This window comes from Haliotis rubra, unplaced genomic scaffold, assembly GCF_003918875.1.
Source record: "Haliotis rubra isolate DU_JTF1 unplaced genomic scaffold, ASM391887v1 Scf73, whole genome shotgun sequence".
NCBI classification, from domain to species: domain Eukaryota; kingdom Metazoa; phylum Mollusca; class Gastropoda; order Lepetellida; family Haliotidae; genus Haliotis; species Haliotis rubra.
The window spans coordinates 685065-703186 of NW_025767446.1; the positions used below are offsets into that span (position 1 = coordinate 685065).

At 38.6% G+C, this 18122-nt stretch overlaps 2 long non-coding RNA genes across 2 annotated transcripts; both read right to left on the reverse strand.

The window, feature by feature from the left end:
* Positions 1-805: 805 nt before the first annotated feature.
* Positions 806-1307, reverse strand: LOC124259571. Its single transcript, XR_006893867.1, has 3 exons — positions 1235-1307; positions 949-1179; positions 806-841 (listed from the first exon to the last, which is right to left on the reverse strand). It is a non-coding gene; the product is annotated as an uncharacterized LOC124259571 (long non-coding RNA).
* Positions 1308-8286: 6979 nt separating this feature from the next.
* LOC124259581 lies at positions 8287-17875 on the reverse strand. Its single transcript, XR_006893869.1, has 3 exons — positions 17854-17875; positions 17273-17311; positions 8287-8326 (listed from the first exon to the last, which is right to left on the reverse strand). It is a non-coding gene; the product is annotated as an uncharacterized LOC124259581 (long non-coding RNA).
* Between the last annotated feature and the right edge of the window lie 247 nt (positions 17876-18122).

Sequence of the window (18122 nt, forward strand, 5' to 3'; positions counted from 1 at the left end):
CCCACGACAATTACATGTGTGCCACGGACCGGATGGCAGCATGGCAAATTGTCGCGCGTATAACAATCAGCTACCTGAGCACCTATATAAGATATGCCTCCCTTACGTCCCCTCCTTCTGCGCCTTCTGCCTCCTTTACGTGACCTCCTTCTGCGCCTTCTGCCTCCCTTACGTGACCTCCTTCTGCGCCTTCTGCCTCCTTTACGTGACCTCCTTCTGCGCCTTCTGCTTCCTTTACGTGACCTCCTTCTGCGCCTTCTGCTTCCTTTACGTGACCTCCTTCTGCGCCTTCTGCTTCCTTTACGTGACCTCCTTCTGCGCCTTCTGCTTCCTTTACGTGACCTCCTTCTACGCCTTCTGCCTCCTTTACGTGACCTCCTTCTGCGCCTTCTGCCTCCCTTTACGTGACCTCCTTCTGCGCCTTCTGCCTCCCTTTACGTGACCTCCTTCTGCGCCTTCTGCCTCCTTTCCGTGACCTCCTTCTGCGCCTTCTGCCTCCTTTTTTACGTGACCTCCTTCTGCGCCTTCTGCCTCCTTTACGTGACCTCCTTCTGCGCCTTCTGCCTCCTTCCTTTCTGCGCCTTCTGCCCTCCTTTTACGTGACCTCCTTCTGCTTCTGCCTCCTTTACGCCTCCTCTGCGCCTTCTGCCTCCTTTTTACGTGACCTCCTTCTGCGCCTTCTGCTGCCCTCCTTTATGTGTGACCTCCTTCTGCGCCTTCTGCCTCCTTTTACGTGACCTCCTTCTGCGCCTTCTGCCTCCTTTCCTCCGTGACCTCCTTCCTGCGCCTTCTGCCTCCTTTCCGTGACCTCCTTCTGCGCCTTCTGCCTCCTTTACGTGACCTCCTTCTGACCTCCTGCCTCCCTTACGCCTCCTGCGCCTTCTGCCTCCTTTTTATTTCCGTGACCTCCTTCTGCGCCTTCTGCCTCCCCTCTTCCTTTTACGTGACCTCCTTCTGCGCCTTCTGCCTCCTTTACGTGACCTCCTTCTGCGCCTTCTGCCTCCTTTACGTGACCTCCTTCTGCGCCTTCTGCCTCCTTTCCGTGACCTCCTTCTGCGCCTTCTGCCTCCTTTACGTGACCTCCTTCTGCGCCTTCTGCCTCCTTTACGTGACCTCCTTCTGCGCCTTCTGCCTCCTTTACGTGACCTCCTTCTGCGCCTTCTGCCTCCTTTACGTGACCTCCTTCTTTCTCCCCCTTTACGCGACCTTCTGCCTCTGCCTTTTTTTACGTGACCTCCTTCTGCGCCTTCTGCCTCCTTTACGTGACCTCCTTCTGCGCCTTCTGCCTCCCTTACGTGACCTCCTTCTGCGCCTTCTGCCTCCCTTACGTGACCTCCTTCTGCGCCTTCTGCCTCCCTTACGTGACCTCCTTCTGCGCCTTCTGCCTCCCCTTTACGTGACCCTCCTTCTGCGACCTCCTTTTACTGCGCCTTCTGCCCTCCCTCCCTTTACGTGACCTCCTTCTGCGCCTTCTGCCTCCTTTACGTGACCTCCTTCTGCGCCTTCGGCGTCCCCCACCCAACTCTTCTTGGCTTACCTCTTTTTCTTCCGAAAAACTCTGTTGGGATGAAATAATCACTTAACATTTGAAACTCTATCCTTGTTCTGAATAATATTGTTTGAATCGAACTCTTCTTTGAGCATCCAGTGACAATCACACAAGTATTTACAAGTTGTATACTTTGATCTATTTTATTTTGTGAAATAGAAAAAGGCAATACTACTGGTATATTTGACAGCGAGAAAACTTGTACTTATGTATGCATTCGACAAGATGCGAAGACCGTATGCATCCGCCACTTCAATGGCTCTGTTGATTGTTCTCGTGATGTTATTACTGACCATTGTAGTGTGAAAAGGGATACAGTCATGTAAGACCGGTTCTTTATGGGATCAAACAAAGCAATCACAGTTTATTACATAAGATTAGTATAATAATTATACTATGTAATTCAATTTAGCTTTTAGATTGATTACAACATGCAGGATCAAACTCGCATGTACTGCACATGTAACATGTACTCCTCTCTTTCCCTTACCTACTTCACTGAGGAATATTGTTTCCTTAGATGTTGTAAGCGAGTGAGTCGGGGTTTGAGTGAGTAGTAAAGATTTCAATTTTGTCACAGCGCGTGGGAGAAAAGTGATGCATATCGCATACGTTTTTACCACATTTGTGGAACTTTAAAGAACAGGTCTGGTGCTGACAGACCTAGAAACATGATGATAAACTGTTACATCCATACGTAGTATTATCATCATCATCATCATCATCATCATCATCATCATCATCATCATCATTACCAGCCGTGATGTTGCTGGAATATTGCTAAAAGCGGCGTAAAGTCAGTCAGTCATCATCATCATGCTCATGGTATAGTATCGACCTTCCCAACTGGCATGCAGCACAATTGAAAACCACTCACCAAACCAGGATTTAGTCTGCCTTCTACCTGTTTTCGAGGACAGGTAACAGGTTTTGTTATTAACAGTGTCAAAGAAAGCAATAAAATCGGCGTATTAACATTCACATTGAATAATAATAATGAGAATATTTATAACGCGCCTTTTCCAGGCTAGATATCCTGTTCAAAGAGCACAGTCTGACCAAACTGCCTGTTAGGCGCAAGAAGGTTAATAGTCTCATTACTTATATTACCGGGTACCCATTTTCTACTCGGTGAACAGGGGCAATTCTGATAAACGCACTTGCCAAAGGCCATGTGTATCACATGTGCTTCACACTAATGAGTAAGTTACATGAAATATGTTGTTGCCATGGTACTTCGTTACTATATTTTGTCATCTGAATACCCTTTACACTTATTATAAATATTCCAGTGTTTATCGAAATAATCTCAGAGCATGCAAACTGAGTTGTGTTGTACTTTTCACGTCCTCGTTTCCTGCCACGACCTCGCCTACGCTTGCCTCCTATTATAGAAAGTATATGGTAATCAGAGGTTTCGTCTTAGTCCTTTCTAAACTAATTGAACCTTACACCATTTTAGTCGGTTTGGAAGGTGGGTGAAGTTTAGGTGTAAAGAAAGTTTGACTTTAACAGATACATTGTTTTCAAATATTTTCCCGTTTTAGCTGTTTGGGAAATAGATATAACAACTTCTTCAAAACTCAGACATGCAGGCAATTATACTAAAAGTCTTTGCATGCATATACTACATAAGTTAGACTCACGTCCTCGTTTCCTGCCACGACCTCGCCTACGCTTGCCTCCTATTATAGAAAGTATATGGTAATCAGAGGTTTTCGTCTTAGTCCTTTCTAAACTAATTGAACCTTACACCATTTTAGTCGGTTTGGAAGGTGGGTGAAGTTTAGGTGTAAAGAAAGTTTGACTTTAACAGATACATTGTTTTCAAATATTTTCCCGTTTTAGCTGTTTGGGAAATAGATATAACAACTTCTTCAAAACTCAGACATGCAGGCAATTATACTAAAGTCTTTGCATGCATATACTACATAAGTTAGACTCACGTCCTCGTTTCCTGCCACGACCTCGCCTACGCTTGCCTCCTATTATAGAAAGTATATGGTAATCAGAGGTTTCGTCTTAGTCCTTTCTAAACTAATTGAACCTTACACCATTTTAGTCGGTTTGGAAGGTGGGTGAAGTTTAGGTGTAAAGAAAGTTTGACTTTAACAGATACATTGTTTTCAAATATTTTCCCGTTTTAGCTGTTTGGGAAATAGATATAACAACTTCTTCAAAACTCAGACATGCAGGCAATTATACTAAAGTCTTTGCATGCATATACTACATAAGTTAGACTCACGTCCTCGTTTCCTGCCACGACCTCGCCTACGCTTGCCTCCTATTATAGAAAGTATATGGTAATCAGAGGTTTCGTCTTAGTCCTTTCTAAACTAATTGAACCTTACACCATTTTAGTCGGTTTGGAAGGTGGGTGAAGTTTAGGTGTAAAGAAAGTTTGACTTTAAACAGATACATTGTTTTCAAATATTTTCCCGTTTTAGCTGTTTGGGAAATAGATATAACAACTTCTTCAAAACTCAGACATGCAGGCAATTATACTAAAGTCTTTGCATGCATATACTACATAAGTTAGACTCACGTCCTCGTTTCCTGCCACGACCTCGCCTACGCTTGCCTCCTATTATAGAAAGTATATGGTAATCAGAGGTTTCGTCTTAGTCCTTTCTAAACTAATTGAACCTTACACCATTTTAGTCGGTTTGGAAGGTGGGTGAAGTTTAGGTGTAAAGAAAGTTTGACTTTAACAGATACATTGTTTTCAAATATTTTCCCGTTTTAGCTGTTTGGGAAATAGATATAACAACTTCTTCAAAACTCAGACATGCAGGCAATTATACTAAAGTCTTTGCATGCATATACTACATAAGTTAGACTCACGTCCTCGTTTCCTGCCACGACCTCGCCTACGCTTGCCTCCTATTATAGAAAGTATATGGTAATCAGAGGTTTCGTCTTAGTCCTTTCTAAACTAATTGAACCTTACACCATTTTAGTCGGTTTGGAAGGTGGGTGAAGTTTAGGTGTAAAGAAAGTTTGACTTTAACAGATACATTGTTTTCAAATATTTTCCCGTTTTAGCTGTTTGGGAAATAGATATAACAACTTCTTCAAAACTCAGACATGCAGGCAATTATACTAAAGTCTTTGCATGCATATACTACATAAGTTAGACTCACGTCCTCGTTTCCTGCCACGACCTCGCCTACGCTTGCCTCCTATTATAGAAAGTATATGGTAATCAGAGGTTTCGTCTTAGTCCTTTCTAAACTAATTGAACCTTACACCATTTTAGTCGGTTTGGAAGGTGGGTGAAGTTTAGGTGTAAAGAAAGTTTGACTTTAACAGATACATTGTTTTCAAATATTTTCCCGTTTTAGCTGTTTGGGAAATAGATATAACAACTTCTTCAAAACTCAGACATGCAGGCAATTATACTAAAGTCTTTGCATGCATATACTACATAAGTTAGACTCACGTCCTCGTTTCCTGCCACGACCTCGCCTACGCTTGCCTCCTATTATAGAAAGTATATGGTAATCAGAGGTTTCGTCTTAGTCCTTTCTAAACTAATTGAACCTTACACCATTTTAGTCGGTTTGGAAGGTGGGTGAAGTTTAGGTGTAAAGAAAGTTTGACTTTAACAGATACATTGTTTTCAAATATTTTCCCGTTTTAGCTGTTTGGGAAATAGATATAACAACTTCTTCAAAACTCAGACATGCAGGCAATTATACTAAAGTCTTTGCATGCATATACTACATAAGTTAGACTCACGTCCTCGTTTCCTGCCACGACCTCGCCTACGCTTGCCTCCTATTATAGAAAGTATATGGTAATCAGAGGTTTCGTCTTAGTCCTTTCTAAACTAATTGAACCTTACACCATTTTAGTCGGTTTGGAAGGTGGGTGAAGTTTAGGTGTAAAGAAAGTTTGACTTTAACAGATACATTGTTTTCAAATATTTTCCCGTTTTAGCTGTTTGGGAAATAGATATAAGAACTTCTTCTAAACTAGACATGCAGGCAATTATACTAAAGTCTTTGCATGCATATACCACATAAGTTAGACTCACGTCCTCGTTTCCTGCCACGACCTCGCCTACGCTTGCCTCCTATTATAGAAAGTATATGGTAATCAGAGGTTTCGTCTTAGTCCTTTCTAAACTAATTGAACCTTACACCATTTTAGTCGGTTTGGAAGGTGGGTGAAGTTTAGGTGTAAAGAAAGTTTGACTTTAACAGATACATTGTTTTCAAATATTTTCCCGTTTTAGCATTTTTTGGAAATAGATATAACAACTTCTTCAAAACTCAGACATGCAGGCAATTATACTAAAGTCTTTGCATGCATATACTACATAAGTTAGACTCACGTCCTCGTTTCCTGCCACGACCTCGCCTACGCTTGCCTCCTATTATAGAAAGTATATGGTAATCAGAGGTTTCGTCTTAGTCCTTTCTAAACTAATTGAACCTTACACCATTTTAGTCGGTTTGGAAGGTGGGTGAAGTTTAGGTGTAAAGAAAGTTTGACTTTAACAGATACATTGTTTTCAAATATTTTTCCCGTTTTAGCTAGCTGTTTGGGAAATAGATATAACAACTTCTTCAAAACTCAGACATGCAGGCAATTATACTAAAGTCTTTGCATGCATATACTACATAAGTTAGACTCACGTCCTCGTTTCCTGCCACGACCTCGCCTACGCTTGCCTCCTATTATAGAAAGTATATGGTAATCAGAGGTTTCGTCTTAGTCCTTTCTAAACTAATTGAACCTTACACCATTTTAGTCGGTTTGGAAGGTGGGTGAAGTTTAGGTGTAAAGAAAGTTTGACTTTAACAGATACATTGTTTTCAAATATTTTCCCGTTTTAGCTGTTTGGGAAATAGATATAACAACTTCTTCAAAACTCAGACATGCAGGCAATTATACTAAAGTCTTTGCATGCATATACTACATAAGTTAGACTCACGTCCTCGTTTCCTGCCACGACCTCGCCTACGCTTGCCTCCTATTATAGAAAGTATATGGTAATCAGAGGTTTCGTCTTAGTCCTTTCTAAACTAATTGAACCTTACACCATTTTAGTCGGTTTGGAAGGTGGGTGAAGTTTAGGTGTAAAGAAAGTTTGACTTTAACAGATACATTGTTTTCAAATATTTTCCCGTTTTAGCTGTTTGGGAAATAGATATAACAACTTCTTCAAAACTCAGACATGCAGGCAATTATACTAAAGTCTTTGCATGCATATACTACATAAGTTAGACTCACGTCCTCGTTTCCTGCCACGACCTCGCCTACGCTTGCCTCCTATTATAGAAAGTATATGGTAATCAGAGGTTTCGTCTTAGTCCTTTCTAAACTAATTGAACCTTACACCATTTTAGTCGGTTTGGAAGGTGGGTGAAGTTTAGGTGTAAAGAAAGTTTGACTTTAACAGATACATTGTTTTCAAATATTTTCCCGTTTTAGCTGTTTGGGAAATAGATATAACAACTTCTTCAAAACTCAGACATGCAGGCAATTATACTAAAGTCTTTGCATGCATATACCACATAAGTTAGACTCACGTCCTCGTTTCCTGCCACGACCTCGCCTACGCTTGCCTCCTATTATAGAAAGTATATGGTAATCAGAGGTTTCGTCTTAGTCCTTTCTAAACTAATTGAACCTTACACCATTTTAGTCGGTTTGGAAGGTGGGTGAAGTTTAGGTGTAAAGAAAGTTTGACTTTAACAGATACATTGTTTTCAAATATTTTCCCGTTTTAGCTGTTTGGGAAATAGATATAACAACTTCTTCAAAACTCAGACATGCAGGCAATTATACTAAAGTCTCTTTGCATGCATATACTACATAAGTTAGACTCACGTCCTCGTTTCCTGCCACGACCTCGCCTACGCTTGCCTCCTATTATAGAAAGTATATGGTAATCAGAGGTTTCGTCTTAGTCCTTTCTAAACTAATTGAACCTTACACCATTTTAGTCGGTTTGGAAGGTGGGTGAAGTTTAGGTGTAAAGAAAGTTTGACTTTAACAGATACATTGTTTTCAAATATTTTCCCGTTTTAGCTGTTTGGGAAATAGATATAACAACTTCTTCAAAACTCAGACATGCAGGCAATTATACTAAAGTCTTTGCATGCATATACTACATAAGTTAGACTCACGTCCTCGTTTCCTGCCACGACCTCGCCTACGCTTGCCTCCTATTATAGAAAGTATATGGTAATCAGAGGTTTCGTCTTAGTCCTTTCTAAACTAATTGAACCTTACACCATTTTAGTCGGTTTGGAAGGTGGGTGAAGTTTAGGTGTAAAGAAAGTTTGACTTTAACAGATACATTGTTTTCAAATATTTTCCCGTTTTAGCTGTTTGGGAAATAGATATAACAACTTCTTCAAAACTCAGACATGCAGGCAATTATACTAAAGTCTTTTGCATGCATATACTACATAAGTTAGACTCACGTCCTCGTTTCCTGCCACGACCTCGCCTACGCTTGCCTCCTATTATAGAAAGTATATGGTAATCAGAGGTTTCGTCTTAGTCCTTTCTAAACTAATTGAACCTTACACCATTTTAGTCGGTTTGGAAGGTGGGTGAAGTTTAGGTGTAAAGAAAGTTTGACTTTAACAGATACATTGTTTTCAAATATTTTCCCGTTTTAGCTGTTTGGGAAATAGATATAAGAACTTCTTCTAAACTAGACATGCAGGCAATTATACTAAAGTCTTTGCATGCATATACCACATAAGTTAGACTCACGTCCTCGTTTCCTGCCACGACCTCGCCTACGCTTGCCTCCTATTATAGAAAGTATATGGTAATCAGAGGTTTCGTCTTAGTCCTTTCTAAACTAATTGAACCTTACACCATTTTAGTCGGTTTGGAAGGTGGGTGAAGTTTAGGTGTAAAGAAAGTTTGACTTTAACAGATACATTGTTTTCAAATATTTTCCCGTTTTAGCTGTTTGGGAAATAGATATAACAACTTCTTCAAAACTCAGACATGCAGGCAATTATACTAAAGTCTTTGCATGCATATACTACATAAGTTAGACTCACGTCCTCGTTTCCTGCCACGACCTCGCCTACGCTTTGCCTCCTATTATAGAAAGTATATGGTAATCAGAGGTTTCGTCTTAGTCCTTTCTAAACTAATTGAACCTTACACCATTTTAGTCGGTTTGGAAGGTGGGTGAAGTTTAGGTGTAAAGAAAGTTTGACTTTAACAGATACATTGTTTTCAAATATTTTCCCGTTTTAGCTGTTTGGGAAATAGATATAACAACTTCTTCAAAACTCAGACATGCAGGCAATTATACTAAAGTCTTTGCATGCATATACTACATAAGTTAGACTCACGTCCTCGTTTCCTGCCACGACCTCGCCTACGCTTGCCTCCTATTATAGAAAGTATATGGTAATCAGAGGTTTCGTCTTAGTCCTTTCTAAACTAATTGAACCTTACACCATTTTAGTCGGTTTGGAAGGTGGGTGAAGTTTAGGTGTAAAGAAAGTTTGACTTTAACAGATACATTGTTTTCAAATATTTTCCCGTTTTAGCTGTTTGGGAAATAGATATAACAACTTCTTCAAAACTCAGACATGCAGGCAATTATACTAAAGTCTTTGCATGCATATACTACATAAGTTAGACTCACGTCCTCGTTTCCTGCCACGACCTCGCCTACGCTTGCCTCCTATTATAGAAAGTATATGGTAATCAGAGGTTTCGTCTTAGTCCTTTCTAAACTAATTGAACCTTACACCATTTTAGTCGGTTTGGAAGGTGGGTGAAGTTTAGGTGTAAAGAAAGTTTGACTTTAACAGATACATTGTTTTCAAATATTTTCCCGTTTTAGCTGTTTGGGAAATAGATATAACAACTTCTTCAAAACTCAGACATGCAGGCAATTATACTAAAGTCTTTGCATGCATATACTACATAAGTTAGACTCACGTCCTCGTTTCCTGCCACGACCTCGCCTACGCTTGCCTCCTATTATAGAAAGTATATGGTAATCAGAGGTTTCGTCTTAGTCCTTTCTAAACTAATTGAACCTTACACCATTTTAGTCGGTTTGGAAGGTGGGTGAAGTTTAGGTGTAAAGAAAGTTTGACTTTAACAGATACATTGTTTTCAAATATTTTCCCGTTTTAGCTGTTTAGGAAATAGATATAACAACTTCTTCAAAACTCAGACATGCAGGCAATTATACTAAAGTCTTTGCATGCATATATTACATAAGTTAGACTCACGTCCTCGTTTCCTGCCACGACCTCGCCTACGCTTGCCTCCTATTATAGAAAGTATATGGTAATCAGAGGTTTCGTCTTAGTCCTTTCTAAACTAATTGAACCTTACACCATTTTAGTCGGTTTGGAAGGTGGGTGAAGTTTAGGTGTAAAGAAAGTTTGACTTTAACAGATACATTGTTTTCAAATATTTTCCCGTTTTAGCTGTTTGGGAAATAGATATAAGAACTTCTTCAAAACTCAGACATGCAGGCAATTATACTAAAGTCTTTGCATGCATATACTACATAAGTTAGACTCACGTCCTCGTTTCCTGCCACGACCTCGCCTACGCTTGCCTCCTATTATAGAAAGTATATGGTAATCAGAGGTTTCGTCTTAGTCCTTTCTAAACTAATTGAACCTTATACCATTTTAGTCGGTTTGGAAGGTGGGTGAAGTTTAGGTGTAAAGAAAGTTTGACTTTAACAGATACATTGTTTTCAAATATTTTCCCGTTTTAGCTGTTTTGGAAATAGATATAACAACTTCTTCAAAACTCAGACATGCAGGCAATTATACTAAAGGTCTTTGCATGCATATACTACATAAGTTAGACTCACGTCCTCGTTTCCTGCCACGACCTCGCCTACGCTTGCCTCCTATTATAGAAAGTATATGGTAATCAGAGGTTTCGTCTTAGTCCTTTCTAAACTAATTGAACCTTACACCATTTTAGTCGGTTTGGAAGGTGGGTGAAGTTTAGGTGTAAAGAAAGTTTGACTTTAACAGATACATTGTTTTCAAATATTTTCCCGTTTTAGCTGTTTTGGAAATAGATATAACAACTTCTTCAAAACTCAGACATGCAGGCAATTATACTAAGGTCTTTGCATGCATATACTACATAAGTTAGACTCACGTCCTCGTTTCCTGCCACGACCTCGCCTACGCTTGCCTCCTATTATAGAAAGTATATGGTAATCAGAGGTTTCGTCTTAGTCCTTTCTAAACTAATTGAACCTTACACCATTTTAGTCGGTTTGGAAGGTGGGTGAAGTTTAGGTGTAAAGAAAGTTTGACTTTAACAGATACATTGTTTTCAAATATTTTCCCGTTTTAGCTGTTTGGGAAATAGATATAAGAACTTCTTCAAAACTCAGACATGCAGGCAATTATACTAAAGTCTTTGCATGCATATACTACATAAGTTAGACTCACGTCCTCGTTTCCTGCCACGACCTCGCCTACGCTTGCCTCCTATTATAGAAAGTATATGGTAATCAGAGGTTTCGTCTTAGTCCTTTCTAAACTAATTGAACCTTACACCATTTTAGTCGGTTTTGGAAGGTGGGTGAAGTTTAGGTGTAAAGAAAGTTTGACTTTAACAGATACATTGTTTTCAAATATTTTTCCCGTTTTAGCTGTTTAGGAAATAGATATAACAACTTCTTCAAAACTCAGACATGCAGGCAATTATACTAAAGTCTTTGCATGCATATACTACATAAGTTAGACTCACGTCCTCGTTTCCTGCCACGACCTCGCCTACGCTTGCCTCCTATTATAGAAAGTATATGGTAATCAGAGGTTTCGTCTTAGTCGATTCTAAACTTATTGAACCTTATACCATTTTAGTCGGTTTGGAAGGTGGGTGAAGTTTAGGTGTAAAGAATTTTTGACTTTAACAGATACATTGTTTTCAAATATTTTCCCGTTTTAGCATATTTTGGAAATAGATATAACAACTTCTTCAAAACTCAGACATGCAGGCAATTATACTAAAGTCTTTGCATGCATATACTACATAAGTTAGACTCACGTCCTCGTTTCCTGCCACGACCTCGCCTACGCTTGCCTCCTATTATAGAAAGTATATGGTAATCAGAGGTTTCGTCTTAGTCCTTTCTAAACTAATTGAACCTTACACCATTTTAGTCGGTTTGGAAGGTGGGTGAAGTTTAGGTGTAAAGAAAGTTTGACTTTAACAGATACATTGTTTTCAAATATTTTCCCGTTTTAGCATATTTTGGAAATAGATATAACAACTTCTTCAAAACTCAGACATGCAGGCAATTATACTAAAGTCTTTGCATGCATATACTACATAAGTTAGACTCACGTCCTCGTTTCCTGCCACGACCTCGCCTACGCTTGCCTCCTATTATAGAAAGTATATGGTAATCAGAGGTTTCGTCTTAGTCCTTTCTAAACTAATTGAACCTTACACCATTTTAGTCGGTTTGGAAGGTGGGTGAAGTTTAGGTGTAAAGAAAGTTTGACTTTAACAGATACATTGTTTTCAAATATTTTCCCGTTTTAGCTGTTTAGGAAATAGATATAACAACTTCTTCAAAACTCAGACATGCAGGCAATTATACTAAAGTCTTTGCATGCATATATTACATAAGTTAGACTCACGTCCTCGTTTCCTGCCACGACCTCGCCTACGCTTGCCTCCTATTATAGAAAGTATATGGTAATCAGAGGTTTCGTCTTAGTCCTTTCTAAACTAATTGAACCTTACACCATTTTAGTCGGTTTGGAAGGTGGGTGAAGTTTAGGTGTAAAGAAAGTTTGACTTTAACAGATACATTGTTTTCAAATATTTTCCCGTTTTAGCTGTTTGGGAAATAGATATAAGAACTCCTTCTAAACTAGACATGCAGGCAATTATACTAAAGTCTTTGCATGCATATACTACATAAGTTAGACTCACGTCCTCGTTTCCTGCCACGACCTCGCCTACGCTTGCCTCCTATTATAGAAAGTATATGGTAATCAGAGGTTTCGTCTTAGTCCTTTCTAAACTAATTGAACCTTACACCATTTTAGTCGGTTTGGAAGGTGGGTGAAGTTTAGGTGTAAAGAAAGTTTGACTTTAACAGATACATTGTTTTCAAATATTTTCCCGTTTTAGCTGTTTGGGAAATAGATATAACAACTTCTTCAAAACTCAGACATGCAGGCAATTATACTAAAGTCTTTGCATGCATATACTACATAAGTTAGACTCACGTCCTCGTTTCCTGCCACGACCTCGCCTACGCTTGCCTCCTATTATAGAAAGTATATGGTAATCAGAGGTTTCGTCTTAGTCCTTTCTAAACTAATTGAACCTTACACCATTTTAGTCGGTTTGGAAGGTGGGTGAAGTTTAGGTGTAAAGAAAGTTTGACTTTAACAGATACATTGTTTTCAAATATTTTCCCGTTTTAGCTGTTTAGGAAATAGATATAAGAACTTCTTCAAAACTCAGACATGCAGGCAATAATACTAAAGTCTTTGCATGCATATACTACATAAGTTAGACTCACGTCCTCGTTTCCTGCCACGACCTCGCCTACGCTTGCCTCCTATTATAGAAAGTATATGGTAATCAGAGGTTTCGTCTTAGTCCTTTCTAAACTAATTGAACCTTACACCATTTTAGTCGGTTTGGAAGGTGGGTGAAGTTTAGGTGTAAAGAAAGTTTGACTTTTAACAGATACATTGTTTTCATATATTTTCCCGTTTTTAGCTGTTTGGGAAATAGATATAACAACTTCTTCAAAACTCAGACATGCAGGCAATTATACTAAAGTCTTTGCATGCATATACTACATAAGTTAGACTCACGTCCTCGTTTCCTGCCACGACCTCGCCTACGCTTGCCTCCTATTATAGAAAGTATATGGTAATCAGAGGTTTCGTCTTAGTTCTTTCTAAACTAATTGAACCTTACACCATTTTAGTCGGTTTGGAAGGTGGGTGAAGTTTAGGTGTAAAGAAAGTTTGACTTTAACAGATACATTGTTTTCAAATATTTTTCCCGTTTTAGCTGTTTAGGAAATATGTATAACAACTTCTTCAAAACTCAGGCATGCAGGCAATTATACTAAAGTCTTTGCATGCATATATTACATAAGTTAGACTCACGTCCTCGTTTCCTGCCACGACCTCGCCTACGCTTGCCTCCTATTATAGAAAGTATATGGTAATCAGAGGTTTCGTCTTAGTCGATTCTAAACTTATTGAACCTTATACCATTTTAGTCGGTTTGGAAGGTGGGTGAAGTTTAGGTGTAAAGAATTTTGACTTTAACAGATACATTGTTTTCATATATTTTCCCGTTTTAGCATATTTTGGAAATAGATATAACAACTTCTTCAAAACTCAGACATGCAGGCAATTATACTAAAGTCTTTGCATGCATATACTACATAAGTTAGACTCACGTCCTCGTTTCCTGCCACGACCTCGCCTACGCTTGCCTCCTATTATAGAAAGTATATGGTAATCAGAGGTTTCGTCTTAGTCCTTTCTAAACTAATTGAACCTTACACCATTTTAGTCGGTTTGGAAGGTGGGTGAAGTTTAGGTGTAAAGAAAGTTTGACTTTAAGAGATACATTGTTTTCAAATAGTTTCCCGTTTTAGCATATTTTGGGAAATAGATATAAACTTCTTCTTCAAAACTCAGACATGCAGGCAATTATACTAAAGTCTTTGCATGCATATACTACATAAGTTAGACTCACGTCCTCGTTTCCTGCCACGACCTCGCCTACGCTTGCCTCCTATTATAGAAAGTATATGGTAATCAGAGGTTTCGTCTTAGTCCTTTCTAAACTAATTGAACCTTACACCATTTTAGTCGGTTTGGAAGGTGGGTGAAGTTTAGGTGTAAAGAAAGTTTGACTTTAACAGATACATTGTTTTCAAATATTTTCCCGTTTTAGCTGTTTGGGAAATAGATATAAGAACTTCTTCAAAACTCAGACATGCAGGCAATTATACTAAAGTCTTTGCATGCATATACTACATAAGTTAGACTCACGTCCTCGTTTCCTGCCACGACCTCGCCTACGCTTGCCTCCTATTATAGAAAGTATATGGTAATCAGAGGTTTCGTCTTAGTCCTTTCTAAACTAATTGAACCTTACACCATTTTAGTCGGTTTGGAAGGTGGGTGAAGTTTAGGTGTAAAGAAAGTTTGACTTTAACAGATACATTGTTTTCAAATATTTTCCCGTTTTAGCTGTTTTGGAAATAGATATAACAACTTCTTCAAAACTCAGACATGCAGGCAATTATACTAAAGTCTTTGCATGCATATACTACATAAGTTAGACTCACGTCCTCGTTTCCTGCCACGACCTCGCCTACGCTTGCCTCCTATTATAGAAAGTATATGGTAATCAGAGGTTTCGTCTTAGTCCTTTCTAAACTAATTGAACCTTACACCATTTTAGTCGGTTTGGAAGGTGGGTGAAGTTTAGGTGTAAAGAAAGTTTGACTTTAACAGATACATTGTTTTCAAATAGTTTCCCGTTTTAGCATATTTTGGAAATAGATATAACAACTTCTTCAAAACTCAGACATGCAGGCAATTATACTAAGGTCTTTGCATGCATATACTACATAAGTTAGACTCACGTCCTCGTTTCCTGCCACGACCTCGCCTACGCTTGCCTCCTATTATAGAAAGTATATGGTAATCAGAGGTTTCTGTCTTAGTCCTTTCTAAAATAATTGAGCCTTACACCATTTTAGTCGGTTTGGAAGGTGGGTGAAGTTTAGGTGTAAAGAAAGTTTGACTTTAACAGATACATTGTTTTCAAATATTTTCCCCTTTTAGCTGTTTGGGAAATAGATATAAGAACTTCTTCAAAACTCAGACATGCAGGCAATAATACTAAAGTCTTTGCATGCATATATTACATAAGTTAGACTCACGTCCTCGTTTCCTGCCACGACCTCGCCTACGCTTGCCTCCTATTATAGAAAGTATATGGTAATCAGAGGTTTCGTCTTAGTCGATTCTAAACTTATTGAACCTTATACCATTTTAGTCGGTTTGGAAGGTGGGTGAAGTTTAGGTGTAAAGAAAGTTTGACTTTAACAGATACATTGTTTTCAAATATTTTCCCGTTTTAGCATATTTTGGAAATAGATATAAGAACTTCTTCAAAACTCAGACATGCAGGCAATTATACTAAGGTCTTTGCATGCATATACTACATAAGTTAGACTCACGTCCTCGTTTCCTGCCACGACCTCGCCTACGCTTGCCTCCTATTATAGAAAGTATATGGTAATCAGTGGTTTCGTCTTAGTCGATTCTAAACTAATTGAACCTTACACCATTTTAGTCGGTTTGGAAGGTGGGTGAAGTTTAGGTGTAAAGAAAGTTTGACTTTAACAGATACATTGTTTTCAAATATTTTCCCGTTTTAGCTGTTTTGGAAATAGATATAACAACTTCTTCAAAACTCAGACATGCAGGCAATTATACTAAAGTCTTTGCATGCATATATTACATAGTTAGACTCACGTCCTCGTTTCCTGCCACGACCTCGCCTACGCTTGCCTCCTATTATAGAAAGTATATGGTAATCAGAGGTTTCGTCTTAGTCCTTTCTAAACTTATTGAACCTTACACCATTTTAGTCGGTTTGGAAGGTGGGTGAAGTTTAGGTGTAAAGAAAGTTTGACTTCAACAGATACATTGTTTTCAAATATTTTCCCGTTTTAGCTGTTTTGGAAATAGATATAACAACTTCTTCAAAACTCAGACATGCAGGCAATTATACTAAAGTCTTTGCATGCATATACTACATAAGTTAGACTCACGTCCTCGTTTCCTGCCACGACCTCGCCTACGCTTGCCTCCTATTATAGAAAGTATATGGTAATCAGAGGTTTCGTCTTCTTCATTTCTAAAATAATTGAGCCTTACACCATTTTAGTCGGTTTGGAAGGTGGGTGAAGTTTAGGTGTAAAGAAAGTTTGACTTTAAGAGATACATTGTTTTCAAATATTTTCCCGTTTTAGCATATTTTGGAAATAGATATAAGAACTTCTTCAAAACTCAGACATGCAGGCAATTATACTAAAGTCTTTGCATGCATATATTACATAAGTTAGACTCACGTCCTCGTTTCCTGCCACGACCTCGCCTACGCTTGCCTCCTATTATAGAAAGTATATGGTAATCAGAGGTTTCGTCTTAGTCGATTCTAAACTTATTGAACCTTATACCATTTTAGTCGGTTTGGAAGGTGGGTGAAGTTTAGGTGTAAAGAAAGTTTGACTTTAACAGATACATTGTTTTCAAATAGTTTCCCGTTTTAGCATATTTTGGAAATAGATATAACAACTTCTTCAAAACTCAGACATGCAGGCAATTATACTAAAGTCTTTGCATGCATATACTACATAAGTTAGACTCACGTCCTCGTTTCCTGCCACGACCTCGCCTACGCTTGCCTCCTATTATAGAAAGTATATGGTAATCAGAGGTTTCGTCTTAGTCCTTTCTAAACTAATTGAACCTTACACCATTTTAGTCGGTTTGGAAGGTGGGTGAAGTTTAGGTGTAAAGAAAGTTTGACTTTAACAGATACATTGTTTTCAAATATTTTCCCGTTTTAACTGTTTGGGAAATAGATATAACAACTTCTTCAAAACTCAGACATGCAGGCAATAATACTAAAGTCTTTGCATGCATATACTACATAAGTTAGACTCACGTCCTCGTTTCCTGCCACGACCTCGCCTACGCTTGCCTCCTATTGTGGAACACACATTATCGAATTATTCCAAATATATTGATCTATATTTTCCTACATTTCACCTTTTCTAACACATTTAATGTGTTGTTCAACTAAAGTACTTCTTGTCAAGTACACCAAATGGATTCATGGAAAATAATGAACATACCTTTACAGACCTCATTTATTGATAAATGATTCCTTTTAGCTTTCAACCATGCAGTCTAGTTCACTAATATTGTCACATGCGTATAGGATTTACTACATAAGTTAGACTCACGTCCCCGTTTCCTCCCACGACCTCGCCTACGCTTGCCTCCTTTGATAGAAAGTACATGGGAATTAGACGACGTAAAACGAGGTTTCGTCTAAGTCTTTTCAAAAATGATTATACCTAGCAACATTGCTGGCGTTTTGGAAGGTGGGGGTCAATTTTAGTTCTTTAGACTTTCCCGTCTTAGCTGTTTCGGGAAATAGATACAATAACATCTTCATAACCCAGACATGCAACCAAGTATTCTTAAATCTTTGCATGCGTATACTACATAAGTTAGACTCACGTCCTCGTTTCCTGCCACGACCTCGCCAACGCTTGCCTCCTATTTTAGAAACTATGTGGTAATCAGAGGTTTCGTGTACAGTCATTTCTAAAATGATTATACTTTGCACCATTTATGAGTTTACTAAGGTGGGGACAATTTGTGTTCTTCAAACAGACTTTGTAAACTTTGACATGTAGTCTAGTGTAGTGGATTCTGTGAATGCTTCATATATGCTTTTCTCCCATTACAGAAATTATGTAGTAACTAGATTTTTTTCCTTAAAAGAG